Source organism: Podarcis bocagei (assembly GCF_964188305.1).
Source record: "Podarcis bocagei genome assembly, chromosome: 4".
Lineage (NCBI taxonomy): Eukaryota > Metazoa > Chordata > Lepidosauria > Squamata > Lacertidae > Podarcis > Podarcis bocagei.
In genome coordinates, this window is record NC_138128.1 from 35373512 (window position 1) to 35380982 (window position 7471).

A 7471-nucleotide genomic window follows, 5' to 3' on the forward strand; every position below is an offset into this window, starting at 1 on the left:
GCTGGACAGAACTGAACAGCAAACAGCTCAGCCGGCCTGCTTTTATAGGCAGCCAGCTGTCAACATTGTAGCAACAACAACCCAGGGTTTCCCGCCTAAAATAACTGACGTGGACCTGAGTAAAAACTATCTACAGTATCCCCCTGCTGGCCCAGGGTGAGAACTTCAGTACATAACAGGTACCTTTGAAGGTGACCCAAAAACTACAACTAATCCAGAATGTGGCAGTTAGACTGGTGACTGGGAGTGGCTGCCGAGACCATATAAAACCAGACCTGAAAGACCTACATTGGCTCCCAGTACATTTCTGAGCATAACTGACAGTGCTGTTGCTGACCTTTAAAGCCCTAAATGGCCTCGGTCCAGTATACCTGAAGGAGCGTCTCCACCCCCATCGTTCTGCCTGGACACTGAGGTCCAGCTCCGAGGGCCTTCTGGCGGTTCCCTCGCTGAGAGAAACCCAAGTTACTGGGATCCAGGCAGAGGGCCTTCTCGGTAGTGGCACCCGCCCTGTGGAACGCCCTCGCACCAGATGTCAAAGAGAAAAACAACTACCAGACTTTTAGAAGACATCTGAAGGCAGCCCTGTTTAGGGAAGCTTTTAATATTTGATGGACTATTGTATTTTAATATTTTGTTGGAAGCTGCCCAGAGTGGCTGGGGAAACCCAGCCAGATGGGCAGGGTATAAATTAATAATAATAATAATAATAATAATAATAATAATAATAATAATAATAATAATAAAACAACTCAGGGTATGACCAAAGATGTTCCTGCAAATGATTTCAGTGATCGAGCTGGGATATAAGGGTTCAGGTGATCCCTGAGGTATCCTGGATCTGAGTTGTTCGGGGCTTTGTAAATCAATGCAAGAAGCTTGAACTTAGCTCAGAAGCAGGCGGGCAGCTACTGCTACCTTTTTTAACAATGGTGTCACATGGTGTCTCGACTAGAAGCTCCCATCAGCAATCTGGCCGCAGCATTTGGCACCAGCTGAAGCTTCCAAACCAGACCCAAGGGCAGCCCCACAGAGCGCCTTACAGTAATCCAGCCTCAAGGTTACCAATGCATGGACTACCGTGGTCTGGCTATCCCTGGTCATGAACAGCTGCAGATGGCGAACCAGACAAAACTGGTAAAAGGTACGCCTAGCCACAGGACGTTTGGGCCTCTGGTGACAAAGATGAGAGTAAAATGTAATAAATTAAAACAAACTGAGCACTCCTGTTCATTAGCCTGTGATTTATTGAAGCGTTGCGAATGGACTGCATTAAGAGATGCATCGTTTGCGCATTTGCTGAACGAAAGCTGTTTAATTACTTTCCACCAAAGAGAATGCAGACATTAGGAATCCTGCTGACCATCTTATCTATCCCAAAATAGCAGGCGCACGTGTCTTACAATGCAATCCTATGCACATTTACTCAGAAATGCATCTCCACTGTGTTCAGTGGAACTTACGGTACTCCCTAATTAGTATGTTTATGATTGCAGTTTAAACAGAAGATATTATTTGGTTAAAAGTGTTTCCCAGCAAGTGCACGTATGTGTCCCACAAACCTGCATCCAGTCCAGCGGGATACATATAATGGTACCTCATGTGAATGTAATCACAGTACATAATGCTGAGCGGATCTAGGCACTGAGCCTTGGCATACTAATAGGAGTCTTACAGTGTGTACCTGTTTTCATCTCCCTGCCTACCTATTCATTGCAGAGTTTTGATAACATCCCTAAACATTGCCAAAGGCTATCTTCCTACGTAAATATGCTGCCTTGTAAATAATGCATGGTAAAATATGCGCCTTAGCATGCGATGTTTTTGCTAGTTTCAAGCATTGGAAGCAGAACTGAAATCCGAGCCAGGAGCAATCCCTAAAGCAGAAGGATACAACTTTCGTTCAAATAGAAACGTGGGATGATAACCATGCAATCTGAAAGCTGTAGCACAGGTTCTCTCATTTCTGGTAAAAGATGCCTGCGATCTGACGGTACTTACTTGTTAGCAGAGTTCTGAAGGGGGGGGGGGGGGAGTGCCGGCGAAGGAGATTAGTATTCTTGGGTTGCAGCTGCAGCCCGCAGGGCTATCACTAGGCCAACGAGGCTACTGCCTAGGGCACAGACCTCAGAGGGGCAGAGTAGTGACTTTGTAGGGGCACACTTTTATACAGATTAGTTTCTGCTATATCTTGTGCATTACTGATAGTATTTTACCTTTATTTTATATTTTGAAGAATTTTATCATTTTGGAAGTAATTAATAACCGAGATAGAATTGTTGTTCAAGTATATACAAAATAGATACATTGTAGAGTTGATCTGTAAATAATAACAATAGTAATAATAATAGTAGTAGTAATAATAATTTTATTATTTATACGCCACCCATCTGGGCGGCTCCCAACAGAATTAAAAGCACAATAAAACATCAAACATAAAAAACTTCCCTAAACAGGGCTGCCTTCACATGTCTTCTAAAATTCAAGTAGTTGTTTATTTCCTTGACATCTGGTGGGAGGGTGTTTCACAGGGCGGGTGCCACTACCGAGAAGGCCCCTGTAACATCACATCTGCAGTGAGAGAACCGCCAGATGGCAGCCTGTGTATCAGATGGAGCTGGTAGGCAGCTGCCCTGGACACAGTAAAAATGAACTTAATTTTAAATCTTACAGTTCCATCCTGATCTTATTTAGAAAAGGTATTCTTGCAATTTAAAATGAATTTAGCAGGTTAAAGTTTTGTGCTTTTTTTCCTATGAGAGATCTGTGTTTGAAAGTTGAAGTTAGCAATTCCCCCCCCCCCCCGGGGGGCGGGGTACAAGTAGTTAGCTTTGCTTAGGGTGCCAAATAGCATGGCACTGGCACACACGCCTCATCACCAGGGCCCCACAGCTGACCCACCAGAGCCCCCTGACTCTGCTGCTGCTGTTCCTTTTGCCATTGTTTCCTGTTTGTCTCTCTCTGGGCTAGAGAGGGTGAGACAAGATCAAGAAAAAGGAGCAGTAGGTGTCACTGCCTACTCACTCACCTGGGCCCAAAGGCAGAGAGATGCAGTGGTGCATCTCCTCCAACATTTCTCCAATGAAAATAGGGATGTCCTAAAGAAAAGCAAGACATTCCAGGATCAAATCAGAAACCGGGATGGCTTCTGTAAATCTGGGACTATCCCTGGAAAACAGGGACACTTGGAGGGTCTGGTGGCGGATGGCTTTAAAAGAGAATTAGAACAATCCATGAAGGATAAGGCCATGTTCTATTTTCACTGTTGGAGGCAGTATGCCTGTAATGCCAGTTGCTAGCCATTAGGATTGTCTCCCTGTTTATTTAACTTATATGCAGAATTCATCATGCGAAAGGCTGGGCTGGATGAATCCCTAGCCGGAATTAAGATCGCCGGAAGAAATATCAACAACCTCAGATATGCAGATGACACAACCTTGGTGGCAGAAAGTGAGGAGGAATTAAAGAACCTTTTAATGAGGATGAAAGAGGAGAGCGCAAAATATGGTCTGAAGCTCAACATCAAAAAAAGAAGATCATGGCCACTGGGCCCATCACCTCCTGGCAAATAGAAGGGGAAGAAAGCAGTGAGAGATTTTACTTTCTTGGGCTCCATGATCACTGCAGATGGTGACAGCAGTCACGAAATTAAAAGACGCCTGCTCCTTGGGAGAAAAGCGATGGCAAACCTAGACAGCGTCTTAAAAAGCAGAGACAACACCTTGCCAACAAAGGTCCGTATAGTTAAAGCCATGGTTTTCCCAGTAGTGATGTATGGAAGTGAGAGCTGGACCATCAAGAAGGCTGATCGCCGAAGAATTGATGCTTTTGAATTATGGTGCTGGAGGAGACTCTTGAGAGTCCCATGGACTGCAAGAAGATCAAACCTATCCATTCTTAAGGAAATCAGCCCTGAGTGCTCACTGGAAGGACAGATCCTGAAGCTGAGGCTCTAATACTTTGGCCACCTCATGAGAAGAGAAGATTCCCTGGAAAAGACCCTGATGTTGGGAAAGATAGAGGGCACAAGGAGAAGGAAACGACAGAGGATGAGATGGTTGGACAGTGTTCTCGAAGCTACAAACATGAGTCTGACCAAACTGCGGGAGGCAGTGCAAGACAGGAGTGCATGGCGTGCTCTGGTCCATGGGGTCACGAAGAGTCGGACACGACTAAACGACTAAAAATAAATAAATAATAAAGCCATTAGTGCTCTATCTGCACTATACATTTAAAGCAGTGTCCTAACACTTTGAACCGTCATGGCTTCCCACAAAGAATCCAGGGACTGTGGTTTGTTGAGGATGCTGAGAGTTGCTAGGAGTTCTCTATTCCGCCCACACAGCTACAATTCCTAGAGTTCCCTGGGAAGAGGGGTTGATTGTTAAGCCACCGTGCAAATTGTAGCTCCCATTCTCCACCTCCAAACACCCAATTTCAGGGCCTTCTGCTAGCTATCACTGGCCAGCACCCATGTGAGAGCTTTGCAGAAGGATACCTCTGTTTAATCCAAACCAACCTTCGCCCTGGCATAAGAGCCAGCTGCCCTGCTGAGCAAGTCAGAAACTTTCAAAACCACTACCCTATAGGATCACAAGGGCTTAACATTACAGGAACTTATCTGGAATGTGTCACACATCTTGATCCCACTAGTCCTCATTTTTCCATATGAACTATGGACAGAGGGTTTAGCAGCAGTCCCTGCATGTGCATCAGACATGCTGAGTCAATATGTGGAAGGGAATAATTCTAGCTTCATTGAAATGAAAAGGCATTGTCCTGTACAGTATCTCCTTTTTAGGGTCAATGTGTTAGTATATTATTCTATCCAGATGGCCATTGTTGTTTTCTGATCTATTCCAAATTCTCTTTCTAAATAGCAGCGATTTTGGAACTACTGTTACTTATAGGCAAGCGAAGAAACTTGGGCAAGCCCTGCAGGAAGTGGTACACCGGCTGGCACTGTAGCACAGTTGCTATTGCCTTCTAGCTTTTTAAAGCCTGTTCTTCCAAGCTGTTTCCAATTTGCTTGTTGCTTCATTGCACCTCCTAAATCACAGTAAGTTGGTTAATAATAGAATATGCAAAGCCCTACCATTACAGAGCAGTTTCATAGCATTTTTCATTTTTATACTTTCTAAAACTCAATTCAAGTGTCAAAATCTAATTACTGCAACTTGAAGCATATAGTGCTTGATTACAGATAAAATAAAGTGCTCTTTTATTTTTTAATAACCAAAACTCATATTGATGCAGCGGCTCAGTTGGTTGGCAGTGATTTTGACGGAAGTGTATGTTACAGTCCCCAAGCAAGTTATTGAAGTATTTCTAGGATAGCGTTGCTGTGTTCAGTGTGATTTCATCTAGTGTATTCAAAAGAAAACTGTTTACGTATTTTGTAATGGTCCCATAGACTTCTGGGCTGCCTGTTTTGGTAGTGATTTTAGAAGTCTGTAGCAATCTCGTTTGACAAGTCCTTTCATAACAGCCCTTAGACACATGATCAGAGGCTACTGAATGTGTGTGTACGTGTGGAATTGTTGGACCAAGATTGCAGAGTCCCTGATCACACAAAGAGCACTTACATGCATCTCTAGAGTATGTACATAGACTCTGCAAAAGTGACCAAAAGTGACTCCACATATCCCCTTGTTTGGTTGTAGGGAACAAGGCTAGTATCTGAGCTGGCAGGAAGATCACATGTGCAATAAAGTCTGCAAGGAAAGGGGTCATGCATCATTGGTAAAGCACTATTTTACATGCAGAAGGTCAAGTTTCATTTGCTGCCAGCTCTGGAGTGGGGAAAGTTTGAAAACTTGGTGTTTGACTGTCATCCAGATTGGTAGATGGTACAGGTCTAAGTAGACTAACAGCTTCACTCAATATAAGGCAGCTTGCTATGTAAAAATGTGTTTTCAGGAGTAAATCTAAAAATTTAAGCAGATACAAAGCAACCTGTTAGAAACACTGATTGTTTTTCTATGGTGTTTGCTTTCTTTAATTCCCTGCTGTTCCACAAGCTGCCATGTTGCCCTTTGGCAAATGATAATGGCTATCTTGCTGTAACACATTCTCCACGCTATATTCCACCACCTTCCATGTTCAAAGTCCAAATGCTAATCATCGGATGTCGTTAAGGACAGACAGCAGGAACCGACTCAGGAAAGTACATCAGTGATAAACTAATTATTCTTCCATGCAGAAATAATACAATGCATCTAGCAATTCTAGATTTTATTGTGTCCTGGGTGCTTGGTTCATAGGTTCAGCCAAGCAGTGGGATAGCCTAGCAGATGGGTAATGCAATACACAACCTGTCACATCTAGATCACTAGCTTAAATTCAGCACGGATTTCGGATGATCTGAGAGTGGTTACCATCTGTTCAATAAGGGTTAATGAAGTGGATTAATATCCTTTCAGCTCAGGCCTCTTGAAGGACATATGCCATTGAACTAAACATCCCAATTAGCCAACTAGTTGAAAGTCACGACATGCAGACCAATAACTAAATAGCCCTGCAAAATGAAGAAGGCATTTGCATCAGATAGTTAAAACATGTGCAAGTGAAGTTAGCATGGCAAATACATGTGATGTACCTGAAAATGATTAATAATAAGGGCAAATAAAAGAGAACTGTTTATGTGTACATCCTGGATATTTTAAGAGCCCACACCATACACCTTTACTACAAGCCACTTCAAAAGCTTCCAGCATGGACCTACTTAAAATCTGCTAAATTGGAAATAGGGAACCTGTAGTCCTTTAGACTACAGTATGGAAGTGAAAGCTGGACCATAAAGAAGGCTGATCGCCAAAGAATTGATGCTTTTGAATTATGGTGCTGGAGGAGACTCTTGAAAGTCCCATGGACTGCAAGAAGATCAAACCTATCCATTCTTAAGGAAATCAGCCCTGAGTGCTCACTGGAAGGACAGATTGTGAAGCTGAGGCTCCAACACTTTGGTCACCTCATGAGAAGAGAAGACTCCCTGGAAAAGACCCTGATGTTGGGAAAGATGGAAGGCACAAGGAGAAGGGGACAACAGAGGACGAGATGGCTGGATAGTGTTCTGAAAGCTACCATCATGAGTTTGACCAAACTGTGGGAGGCAGTGGAAGACAGGAGTGCCTGGTGTGCTCTGGTCCATGGGGTCACGAAGAGTCGGACATGACTAAACGACTAAACAACAACAAGTCCTTTAGATGTTGTTAAACTCCAACTTTAAAGTTGTTAGGCTTTAAAAACAAGCAAACATATAAATGAGTTTATTCTTCTAGTTAAAAAAACATATATGTGTCTCTGTACCTGGGCCGTGTCATGTGTATGCAGAAACTACTGTACTAAATTAATTTTTGGGGTAGCCCCGTTTTGCTTCTAAACTGATAGAAGCATGGATGTTGGGATCATCCAGAGGGAATAACGATCAGAATCTTTGCTGCTGTTCTTAGATTCCATATTAAGGTGTGAC

The 7471-nt window shown here is 43.3% G+C and overlaps 1 long non-coding RNA gene across 1 annotated transcript in view; it reads right to left on the minus strand.

Moving 5' to 3' along the window:
- Positions 1 to 5: 5 nt before the first annotated feature.
- Positions 6 to 7471, minus strand: part of LOC308586343 — a 165719-nt gene continuing 158253 nt past the window's right edge. Inside the window, exon 2 of the long non-coding RNA XR_014007831.1 lies at positions 6 to 183. This is a non-coding gene — a long non-coding RNA (uncharacterized lncRNA). The remainder of the gene's footprint in view (positions 184 to 7471) is intronic.